The 13,233-nt window shown below is 42.1% G+C and overlaps 1 pseudogene across 1 annotated transcript; it reads left to right on the top strand.

Annotated features, from left to right (window-relative positions):
* The first annotated feature begins 1,039 nt into the window (after positions 1-1,039).
* Positions 1,040-1,974, top strand: LOC144405520 (complement C1q tumor necrosis factor-related protein 6-like; annotated as a pseudogene). Its single transcript, XR_013467157.1, has 3 exons — positions 1,040-1,209; positions 1,244-1,418; positions 1,529-1,974. The product of XR_013467157.1 is annotated as a complement C1q tumor necrosis factor-related protein 6-like (transcript).
* Positions 1,975-13,233: the final 11,259 nt, after the last annotated feature.

Raw genomic sequence — 13,233 nt, 5'->3', positions numbered from 1 at the left:
TTGTGGAAGTGGTTGGTTTGTTTACTTTGTTTATCATGAACTTTATTGTGTGTGCAGGCAAATGTGCTCTAACTCATATCATATCAAGTGTGAAAACCCTGAATGGAGCTACAGCAAAACCCCCAAACGGTCTGAAGAGTGTCCAGTTAGAAGGGAAGCCCATCATGCAGAAAAACACATGGGCGTTGTTTCAGCTCATGAATAGAACATATAGGGTTGCTGGCACTAATAATTGGTTTTGAGGTTTCACCGATCCCATGGCTTCTAGTCCTTACGCTGAGATAAAACTATATTCTTTAGACAAGTCTCTCTGTAATAGATAATTTCATGTTTGATCTCATGTCGTTCTAACTGCTTCTCACAGTCTTACATTTGAGTTTTAATGTGATATCACATGTATTACTGGGAGTGCGAACCCAGGACAAGAAGATAAACTGAAGTTCCTCCAATTTAATCCACCAGAAATACATCAATGATCAGATCATCACTGCTGAAAGCCTCGTTTTTTAGCTTGGATAATCAACTCAAAGATAAGCTCTATGCTATACTTCAATGCTTATTCTAATCATCAGTCTCTCCACAATACTGAAACCTGCAGTAGCCTGTGAAGACGTGGCAGCATGTCTGATGGTGTTCTCATGTGCTTTAAAAGTCTAATTGCAGAAGGGAATTGGAACTGGGTCTCGTTGTGCTAGGAAGGACTCTTCCTTATCAGGAGAGGATGCAAGTGTTATTTATTTAGCACAACAAGGACCCTGCTGGAAAGTTAATCTATAATACGAACTTGGAAAGGTTTATTATCTAAAGCCTTGCATTTAGCCAAAGAAGGATATTGTTAAAAAGAAAATTACATCACTTATTGAAGACACTGTGCTAATTTCTCAAAAAAGTTAGAAAAAAACATTTTCGGCAAACCCATGACAGTGAAGATACTCATTAACATGGACTTTGCATGAGGAGAAGCAGGCGAGTCCATCTCACTACGTGCTCAACTGAGAACTGTTTGTGATGTTCTGAAAAGGGAACGTGCCTCCTGCCACTTTTCGGTCAGTGCGTCACTCTCTTCGTGTGGTATATAAAGCATAGTGGTTAGAGCTGATTACGAACAAAGCAAAGAAAGTAAAGATGAAGACCTACGTGGCTGTGTTGACGTTCTCCCTCTTTTACCTTAGTCTAGCTCAGAACCAAGGTAAGAACATTTCTTCACTCGTTTTCATCTTTTATTGTTTTCAGGTTGTTTCAGCTTCAGTTGTTTTCAAACTAAAATAAACATTATAATTATCAATCCTATCAAGGTGATCTGGTGGCGTTTGGAGCATCAATGGGCACTGTTGGAAATACTGCACCGTCTGACGTTGACGTGACACTGACCTACAAGGACGTCTTCTTAAACACAGGCGCATTCAATCCTGCAACAGGTGAACTTACCAAAACAACGTGTATTCATGATCATTTGTTAATAAATACTGCCTTTCACAGGAAAAAATGGAAATTACAAAAGGTGTACTCCTCTGTTGATCATTCCCAGGTATTTTCACTGCTCCAGTGAAAGGAGTATATTACTTCAGCTTCATTGCCCGTGATATTTCACCCACAAACATGCAGCTGGTGAAGAACAAAGAGCGCACGGTTTTTGGCCCCAGGAGGACCAATGCAATGACTCTACAGCTTGAAGTGGGAGACCAGGTGTACATACAACTCCGTCCAAAGACCCGGTTTTATGATAGCAAATCTAACCTCGGAATGTTCAATGGTCATTTGTTATCCCCTGTGTAATGATAGTGGTTGCTATTTGACCTGATGTCAGTAAGCTCCACATTTTGTTACATTTAACTAAATTCCGGAAAAACATCGGCTTATAAGAGATAAATCACTGTGATGTGGGTACATTGAAAACTGTACACCATTTATATGTTTGTTATGTTTGCCATAAGGCGTTATCATTAATAAAATGACACAAGTTTGAAAACTGCACATTGCCAATTATTTTTCATTTGTTATTTTACATTATAAATACATGTCATTTAGCTGACACTTTTATCCAAAGAGACTTTAATGTGTTACAATACTTGAAATAAACATTCATCGATCACATTGTAAACTAATTTAGACCTCACTGTACACTGTAAAAATCACACACCCTTATTTTTTAATTTGGTACTTACTAAGTGTACATGTTTAATACATTGCTAAAAAGGGTTATTTTTATTATTATTACAGACTAATACTGCCAGTACCGAATGTTTATTCAATGGGAATTATTTCTTGTTTAATGTCAAAGCGACTGGCTCTAGATCTGCAAGTGATTAGCTTAGTTTAAAGAGTGAAGCTAAAACAATTAGCTTCACTCTGTGCAAAGTCAAAAAGCATAAAACAGGTCACTAGTAAATACATTGTTACAGCACATAAGTACTCGTAAAGCCACAACTTTTAACCAGTGATTGGCTAACTGCTTTTTCGACGGCCCGAGCTGAGAACAACTGAGACATGCAGACAAGCGGAGATGCATGCTCAGATATCTTAATTTACAAATATTACCAGCAGAAGGAGCTGCTGATGTTGCAGTTTGAGCAGGAGAGAATCCAGTTAAACGTGGAAACTGAGCGGCAAATTTAAATCAAAAAGGTTCGGCAGCAAACAGAAAAAATGAAACTAGACTTGCAGCAGTATAAATTGAGTTTGATTTGTGACGGTAAGCTTTCACAGAGTATGGCATAGGAAAGTTTCTCTGAGTCTGTGCGGGTTGGATTCGATGTTGAGGCTAATTTGCGTTTAATGCCCAGATTCAATGAGAAGGATCCTGATACGTTTTTCACATGTACACAGTGTACACATTTGAATACATTGCTAAAAAGGGTTATTTTGATTATTATTACAGACTAATACTGCCAGTTCTGAATGTTAATTGGGACCAACTGGAGGTTTTTAGCTTAAAGACTGGCAACAATAAGCGTCACTCTGTGCAAAGTCAAAAAGCATGAAACAGGTCGCTAGTATTACATTGTTACAGCACATAACTACATCTGATGCCACAACTTTTCATTTGAAGTACAAAATGAACAAACTGTTAGTTATTGAGATTCAGAGGAGCTGAGTGTAGTTTGTTATCTTTTCACAAAGCCATGGTAGCTGTTCCCGCTTTCTTCTGGTCTTTGCACTATACTAAGCTAAGGTAACCTAGTGCTAGCAATAGCTATATATGTAGCAGAAAGATGTACCAATGGAAATAATCTTTCCAAATAACTCTTAGCATGCAAGATGGTCTCCTTTTGAACTAATATATTGGGACAGATGTGAGATGGGTACAGAGCTGCCAACCTGTGACACATGCTTTTGCATGTTTTCACATGCACACATCCAATTTCTCATACTTAAAAGTATGTGTATTAGTATGAGTCCACAAAACTCATTACTGTCCAAAAAAAGACCTCATACATTCTGCACTTTTGGGTCTTTTGGCGAGATAACACCATTACTTATATTGTATCTGCTATTCAGAACTTGTACTTAAGATCATGTCAATTGCTTGATGGTTTGTATTTTAAAGTCATGTTTTCATTTAACCAGGTCTTTCGGCTCAGCGCTTAATCTCTTTTTTCTTTATTATTTTACATAAAAGCGATTTTAAAATAGCTTTGCAAACAGTTTTCAAACACATACGTTTTCTATTAACACAACAGTGCTTAATGTTTGAGAACTTTTATTTGTGCTAATGTATGCATGATTTAGGGGCGAGGGAGTGGGAGAGGTCAGTTATGGTGATCCTATAGTGATCCTGATACGACAGACTGGCAAATCCCCTCCGGCTCCGTGGCTGTCTCAACCGGTCCGTGCCATGACAGCCACCATGCGAGCGTCGGAAAGGAGATGGCGTAAATATAAACGACCTGACGACCTGCTTAAATTTCAATCTCTCCTCTCCTCGTTTTCTGCTTCTATCTCTGCTGCCAAAAGCTCTTTCTACCAATCCAAAATCGAATCTTCATTTTCTAACCCCAAAAAAACTCTTCTCGATCTTCTCCAATCTCCTCGAACCCCCTACCCCTCCTCCCCCCTCCACCCTTCTTCCGGGAAACTACTTCACCAAGAAAATAGCTGACATACGCTCCTCCTTCTCAAACCCACCTCCTACTTCTCGCGTCCCACCGACCTCACCTCTTTCGCACTCACTGAACTAGTGTTGCAGAGATGCATGACCGTCTTGCTTGGCTGGTGGTCAAGCATAGACTATCTGCTAATATGTTAGTATATTTTCATAAAATCCTTAACACCCGGATTCCTAAATTTCTTTATGACATTATAATTTACTATTCAGATATGCATTCACATTACACAAGAGGGGCGAATAGTCATCAGATTTCTTTACCCCTACCTAAATCTGACTCTATGAAGAGGATCGTGTTTTATAGGTCAATTGTGCTTTGGATCAATCTTCCAGTTGGGGTTTGTGAAATCAAGGGAAAAACTGGTTCTAAAAAAAGATTAAGACTGCATTTGTTTTTAACATCATAACATCGTCTGGAATGGTTGAGCGAGGTTGTATCATGTGTCCTGGTGTTTTGCATTGTTTTTTATTACTTTAATCAGTACTTTCAGAATTGTTACTTTTTCTTGTCTTTTGTGTGTATTTATATATGATATATGTGAGTAATTGTGATTGTGATTACTGTTCTTTTATGTATTATTATTACTATTATTATTTTTTTGTTTGGACCCCAGGAAGACTAACTGTCGCCTCAGCGTCAGCTAATGGGGATCCTTTTAAATAAACAAATAAACAAATAAACTTTCCTCTTTCACCGCCCTCTCTCCTAACCAACATCTTACCCTAGTAACCTCTGCCTGTCCGACCACCCGCCCTCTTGACCCCATTCTATAACATCTTCTACAATCTATCGCACCTGACCTTCTTCCGTTCCTCACCTGTCTCATCGACAACGCTCTGTTATCTGGCTGTTTTCCCAATTCTCTGAAGGAGGCAAGAGTCAACCCCCTCCTGAATAAACCTACCCTCAACCCTTCTGAAAAAAACAACTACAGACCGGTCTCTCTTCTTCCCTTTTTGTCCAAAACCCTTGAACGTGCTATCTTTAATCAACTCTCCTCTTATCTCCACTGTAACAACCTCCTTGACCCCCACCAGTCAGGTTTCAAGGCAGGCCACTCCACAGAGACTGCTCTCCTAGCTGTCTCAGAGCAACTACACACTGCTAGAGCCGCCTCTCTCTCCTCTGTCCTCATCCTTCTGGACCTCTCTGCTGCATTTGACACGGTCAACCACCAGATCCTTATTTCCTCCCTTCAGGAACTTGGTGTCACAGGCTCTGCTCTCTCCCTTCTCTCGTCCTACCTCGACGGCCGCACCTACCGGGTAACCTGGCGAGGATCTGTGTCGGAACCTTGTCCTCTTACTACTGGAGTTCCTCAGGGTTCCGTGCTGGGTCCCCTCCTGTTTTGGCTTTACACCAACTCTCTTGGCGCTGTCATTCGCTCGCATGGCTTCTCTTACCACAGCTATGTCGATGACATCCAACTAATTCTCTCCTTCCCTCACTCGGACACCCAGGTGGCGGCTCGGATCTCTGCCTGTCTAACTGACATCTCTCAGTGGATGTCCGCCCACCATCTGAAAATCAACCCCGACAAGACTGAACTACTTCTCTTTCCCGGAAAAGATTCCCAAGATTCCCCTCCCTGACTCCCAACATCACCGCGACAACGCGATCCTGTAGATACACGCTCTACAACATCAGGAGAATACGTCCCCTTCTCACTCAGAAGGCAGCGCAGGTACTGATTCAGGCTCTTCTCATCTCCCGCCTGGACTACTGCAACTCCCTCCTGGCAGGTCTCCCTGCCACCGCCATTCGACCTCTGCAGCTCATTCAGAATGCAGCAGCTCGACTGGTCTTCAACCTTCCGAAATTCTCCCACACTACTCCACTCCTCCGCTCTCTTCACTGGCTACCGGTGGCCGCCCGCATCCAGTTCAAAACATTGGTGCTCAGGTACCATGCTGGGAATGGTTCGGGTCCAGCTTACATCAAGGTCATGGTCAAACCCTACGTCCCGACCCGCACTCTCTGCTCTGCATCTGCAAAACTACTCGTCCCTCCCTCACTGAGAACAAAACACTCGACTAGATCTCAACTCTTTGCTGACCTTGCGCCGAAATGGTGGAACGAGCTCTCTGAAGACACCAGGACCACAGAGAGCCTTCACATCTTCCGCCGCAAACTAAAGACACACCTCTTCAGACTCTACCTCCACTAAAGACTAACAAATTGTAGCACTTAAATTGTACTTGTAACGTCACTCATCTATAGCAAATTGTAAATTGGCTTATTTGAGGAAATTGCACTTTCTTGTTTTTTGTTCTCCTGAGTTTGTACCCTATGGTTGAATGCACTTATTATACGTCGCTTTGGATAAAAGCGTCCGCTAAATGACATGTAATGTAATGTAATGTAAAGTGTAAATATTTCAGGATAGGGAGCATGTACATATAATATATACTGTATATGAGGTTATGTGTGAGTTCCCTCTTCTCTCGATGTCAGTTGTACCCGTCTGCCCCCTTGTGAACGGTGATAATACAGCAGCGAGATCCAAGGAAAAATCCATCTTACTCTCTAGTATCAAGGCTGAAACCGTTGTACATTTTGTACATTCATCCAGAGTGGGAAAAAAAACCTTGCTGCAGAAATGATCATGACAATGGAAGTGGACGCATGTGCACGCAAACACACACACGCTGACCAGAAACACACAATCCCTCATTCACAGGCCCAAAGGCTGGCGCATGCTTCTGCGTATTGTGATGTCTCGAGAGGTCTGGTCCTCAATGGGAGGCACATTCGCACCCGGTGAACTACAACTCCCAGAGTCAGCGCTTCCCAGCTGAAGGGAATGAGGCTGATTGCCCTCACGACAGCTGGGGGTTCGGAGGAACAGAAAAGGAGAAGAGTCGAGAGAAGAGGGGAGATGGTTGACGTCCTGTTGCCGAACAGATTTATGTTGATGAACAATGTTTTTTTTGTCAGATTTAAGGTTTACGTTTGTTGTGAATACAGGACTTTAAGTTTCGAATCATTGGTTGTCGTCTTTATTTTTGGGCACCCACTCACAATCCCAGCCTTCCGAGACATCACAGTCTTTACGCACCGTTGTGCCGACGCACTCGTTTCAATGAAAGCATTGCGTGTGTTGCAGAGCAATTCACCGCCAGAACAATAGGTGGAAAAAGGTTTTTTGTTGAAGACTACCTAGAGCAGGGGTGACCACACTTTTACGGCTCGCAAGCTACTTTTCAACTAACCAGGCCATGGCGATGCCGGCTGACGGGGGGGGTAAATAGTCATAAGGAGTCAATATGAAGAAAACCACGAGCGCACATTCTCGATCATTACCATACAGGAGTCAGCCTGGGTTGCTTTGGAAGGAAATGAAATCCGTCCGTTAGTAAGCAAGAATTGCTAAACCCCATTACCATTAGTTTCCCGCGGTAGACCGTGCATGTGTGACGTGCCGTCGTTTTTTTATCGATGGCACGTGATCAACGGGTGCTGCCTTTGAGATCGACGTATTGAACACCCGTGACCTAGAGACCTAACGTCTTTGTTTGTGGAAGTTGTTGGTTTGTTTACTTCATTTATCATGAACTTTATTGTGTGTGCAGGCAAATGTGCTTTAACTCATATCATATCAAGTGTGAAAACCCTGCATGGAGCTACAGCAAAAACCCCAAACGGTCTGAAGAGTGTCCAGTTAGAAGGGAAGCCCATCATGCAGAAAAACACATGGGCGTTGTTTCAGCTCATGAATAGAACATATAGCGTTGCTGGCACTAATAATTGGTTTTGAGGTTTCACCGATCCCATGGCTTCTAGTCCTTACGCTGAGATAAAACTATATTCTATATAGTTAATCTATAATACGAACTTGGAAAGGTTTATTATCTAAAGCCTTGCATTTAGCCAAAGAAGGATATTGTTAAAAAGAAAGATACATCACTTATTGAAGACACTGTGCTAATTTCTCAAAAAAGTTAGAAAAAAACATTTTCGCATTTCGTTTCGCATCGCGTCGAGGTCTGTATGATCACAAAGTTCAGAGTTTACCCACCTCTAATTTTACCACTACAGCACTGGTTTTAGTGATCCTAAAGTGTAAATATTTCAGGATAAGGAGCATGTCGATATAGCATCCGTCTCCTATTGCACCAGACAGCATTTCTCCTATTGTACCAGACAGCATTTCTCTTATTGCACCAGACCGCAGTACCCACCTGCCACCAGACAGCAGTTGCCACCTGCCACCAGTAGCCACTTGCCAACAGACACCAGTACCCACCTGCCACCAGACAGCAGTAGCTACCTGCCACCAGACAGCGGTAGCCACCTGCCACTAGACAGCAGTACTCACCTGCCACCAGACAGCAGTAGCCACCTGCCACCAGACAGCAGTACCCACCTTCCACCAGACACCAGACAGCAATAGCCACCTGCCACCAGACAGCGGTACCCACCTGCCACCAGCCAAGGAGAAAAACTTTTTTGCAAAATTATGGAAACTTAAGTCAGAACTGAGAAACCCTGAAAAAAAGTTTGAGGATCTGAGGGGAAAGGGCCGAGGTAAGAACAATTCTTCATTCGTTTTCATCTTTTATTGTTTTCAGGTTGTTTCAGGTTCAGTTGTTTCCAAAAAAAAATGAACATTATAATTATTAATCCTATCAAGGTAATTGGGTGGCGTCTGTTAAGGGTTTCGGAAAGCTCTTGAGGGAGGCCTCACTCCTTTGTTCTCGTCCCGGCCGGAAACGAGGATACGAATGAGTCAATTCGTTTAAATTCAAAAATCAAAAAGTATTTAATAACTAAAAAACGTAATAGGGATTACAATTACAAAGTGAAATACAAAGCGAACCGTGGAATATTTCGCGAAATAGAGAATCCTCTGAGCAAGTCTGAAGTGACTTATCAAAGCAGCTGCAGGAGAATTCTAACAGTGCTTTCCCCGCTTTGGTCCTTTCAAAGGACCAAAGCGGGTCCTTTCACAGACTTTTGCGAGTCCTTTCACAGACTTTTGGTCCTTCCTTGGTGCATTTGAATGTCATTGGCTTCTTCTCCAAAGGGCCACCTCCTGCATTGTCCCTTTCGCGACGAGGTGTGAAGCTGCAGCTGTAACCTGAAACCTCACTGTACTATCTGTCCCTCACATTCCAATGCACTCAATGTAGATTCAGTTGGCTTTATGCCCCAATGACTGAATTTAACAAAGCATACATCGTTTAAGTCTTCATCTTATAACTAGTACACCTTCATTACAACAACCCATCATTAATGATCACCGTTCATCACAGTTCATCATGAGATTTTAAGACAGTTCATGTGGTTCAATTCTTCAAGACATTTGCCCCAGTTGGCTGCCTCGCATTAAGTTGTTAATTTATTACCTGACAGGAGAAAAAACTCCCAAAAAACCCCTTTGGGGATAAAATTGGGAGAAATCCAAAAAGGACGGCAATTGGCATCCGTCCCCAGGTTTTAACATCACATTGTAACAAAATGTTAATGTGTAGAAAGTTTATATGATTTAAAAGACTATAAACTGTGTTTGATTCAAATTGTATTCACTTCACCTAACATGTTAATGTAATAACTACACACAAAATCATACAAACTATAATTCTATCACTAAACATTATTACACGTACTACAAATTCTATGACTAGACATTCACCCCAACACGTCACAGACTGTTCCACCGACGGTCTTACAGACTTCTCACAGACTGTTCCACGACTGCCTAACAGACTGTCTCACGACTGTCTTACAGACTGTTCCACGACTGTCTTACAGACTTTTCACAGACTGTTCCACGACTGTCTCACACACTGTTCCACGACTGTCTTACAGACTTCTCACAGACTGTTCCACGACTGTCTTACAGACTTCTCACAGACTGTTCCACGACTGTCTCACAGACTGTCTCACGACTGTCTTACAAACTGTTCCACGACTGTCCCACGACTGTCTTACAGACTTTTCACAGACTGTTCCACGACTGTCTCACACACTGTTTCACAACTGTCTTACAGACTTCTCACAGACTGTTCCACGACTGTCTCACAGACTGTGTCAGGCATTGGATTTATACGGTTCTTTCCTCTCCTAAAGACTCTGAAGGCTCGGCCCACGCGGCTGAAGAATTTGCAGACGCAGGTTCTCTTTGAATGCCTCATGTGATCCTTGATGGTGGAGATGATGCAATCTTCAACTTCCACGTCCCCCAATATCAAGCAGAGCAGTATATCTGCCCTGCCGCCCTTCATCTTGTACAGCTTCCTGTAAATCTTCTTGTCAAAGTTCTTGTGGGATTTTAGTTTGACATGAAAGTCCAGTTCCTTTACTTCGGACAAAATCTTTCCAACCAGACACTGAATGATGACCCTGAGTTGACTGGTACAACTTTCAGTATTGAAGTTACATGCTAACTCCCAAACCAGATTCTCTATGATCGACTCAATATAACGCTTTTTTCTTTCCTGCCCTGTGTTATCCTGTGCAGATTGTACAGGAGAGTTTGGAGGAACGCTGCTCTGGTGGTCGACCAGCAACTGTGGTGAACAAAGCTCTTTTAACGGAACTTCTGAACTTTGTGAATTTGTGGCCTCATCATTACTCGTAGATGAAATTATCTTTAAAACCAGTGCTTTAGAGATAATTTCATCAACCATCCTGAGACCCTGATCGTTGTTGAATAAATTCAACATGTTCATAAAGATATATACTTCTTCTAAAATCTCTTCATCCATCTTTTTTTCCTCGACAACATCCAGTTGTGTCATCTGAATCCTTTTGGAGAGGTCATCTTTCAGACGTGTTGCCATTGCACAGGTTTCCAAAACATAGTCGTACTTTTCATGCTTTCGTTCATTGTTAGCCCACTTCACCAGGTCTGACACAAAGGGTTGTATATCACCCATCAATATGGGGGAGTATTCTTCGTCCTTCCTGAAGTTTTCCTGAATTTGATCCAGTATGTGATTCAGCCATGTTTCAATGAAGCACCCGGTATAAAACTTCTCAAGATTGGCACATTGAAATACACCTGTCTCTAACATCTCATATAGTTTTTCACCAACGTCCCAGGGAACCTGTGCTCTGAAGAAGCTGTGGAAATGTCTTTTTGGCGTGTCATCCAAGAAAGGATCCATTTTCTCGTTCAACTCCCTCAGAATGAATGCTTCTATAGATTGAGCTCTTTCTGACCGAGTCTGGGAGCTTGATGGGACATAGTCTGGAGCCTTTGATTTCTCAACACCATCTTGGTTGACTGGCACCAGCTCTTTGTTCAAAGCCATTCTCTTTCTTCGTACTCGAAATATGGACGTCTGTTTCATCTTTGCAGTGAACTCCCACAACATTATGCAGGCAATCGTAACCATCTTCTTGAGTTGTTCAAGGGGAATGATGTGCTCTAGGTGAAAAGTATATTTCTCATTTTCGTAAAATCTCCTGGCATTTCTTAAAACCTCTGTAAGTATCATGTCATTCAAGTATTTTGAGCTTGTAGACTCGACGTTGTCTTCAACTTGCAGAATATCTTTGAAACTTTGAGTCAACATCTCATCTAGAAATTGACTTTCAGTGAATGGCTTCAAATTGCCAGTCCTCACTAAACAGTTGAGGCATTCTTTGGATAACGCTCTTATTATATCCATAAGCAGTTTTGCCAACATCATTTCAATGGACACATCTGAGATGCATTTCTCCAAGTTGTTCCACTGATTCTCTCTCATCCTGTATGAAAAGCACTCGATCATTGACATTATGCTCCATTTTAAGTCATCCTTTGATGTCTCTTTCCAATTAGGTTTGCACATCCATACACAGCAGGACCTGAACACACCCATGACTGCTTCCAATGCGTTGCAATGCAAAATGATCTGATCATGAAACTGGTCTCAGAGATCAAAGGAATCGACCAACGTCATGCGTGGCGTCATAGCAGCGGTTGCTAGGCGACGGCTGAACGACTGACAGCTGACGTCATGTCTGAGCGATTATCGTTACTAAAGAACGTCTCGGCCATGAAAAGACTGATGTGCACATCGCGATTGAAGCTTTCTCAGTAGGGCCGAGTGCGAAAAGTGGTAGTTTGCGGAGATCGGTGGTCGGATCCTTTGTCAGATCGGCATAAGCCGATCTCAGTTGGGTATTAGCGACATGCAAATACTATGTGACGTTAAATGAGTATCTTCGTGACCGTGGGTTTGCCGTACATGTTTTTTTTCTAACTTTATTGACAATCTCGCAGATCACAGCGACTTGCAAGTAGCGCAGCGTCTTAAAGAAAGTGATGTGCGTCTTAATGCGCGGCTTCACAAAGGGATTCTGTATTTATTGAGTCTGAAACGAGTCATTTGACCAATGTTTTGATAACTGACCCGCAGACTGACTACTACCCCCCCAAATCAAAAGGCACCTTCCTATGATATTATAGGAACATGGCAAAAACAGCTGAGACATGCAGACACGCGGAGAGGACGGAAAAGCATATATTTTGCGCAGATTTCTTCATTTACAAATACTACCGGGTACATAATCCATGTTTCAAAAACACAAATATTGACTACAGTATATGTAAAATGTTTTTTTAATATAAACTAAAACTGTAAATGTTTTGGTGGGGCCACGCGCCATTGACCTCAATGGACCAGCCGCCACTGGTTCCAACTCTACTCCACATGATCAGATCCTCCAATTTACACATGTTTGATGAGACTCTGGCCCTGAAGACATGTAACGCGGAATCAAAGTCATAGTGCCACCTACTGGTAACAGGAAGGCACATGTTCTAGTGTCCAGTAAACAATGAAGGTGACATATCGAGAGCCTTTCAATTTCTAAAATGGTAGATCAGAATGTCCTGTTTATCACCGAGTCACACCTTGGGGAGGTGTACTCTCTGCCTGAAGTGGAATTATCATGTAACTATTGATTGTTTTCTTTTAAATCTAATCTGAAATTGTCCAGAAGTAGTCCCATGAAAGATTTTGAAGGTTTGAAGTTGGCTCATGTATGGTATTTTGGTATTTTGAGAGGCTTTAACTTTGAAATGGTACATCAGAATGTCCAGGTTATACCAAAGTGACACCTTGGGGATGTGTACTCTCCATCTGAAGAGAAATGATCATGAAACTATTGATTTTTTCCTTTTAAATCTAAT

This window comes from Gasterosteus aculeatus, chromosome 3 (genome assembly GCF_964276395.1).
Source record: "Gasterosteus aculeatus chromosome 3, fGasAcu3.hap1.1, whole genome shotgun sequence".
In the NCBI taxonomy this organism is placed as follows: domain Eukaryota; kingdom Metazoa; phylum Chordata; class Actinopteri; order Perciformes; family Gasterosteidae; genus Gasterosteus; species Gasterosteus aculeatus.
This window is presented reverse-complemented; position numbering and strand designations above follow the sequence as displayed.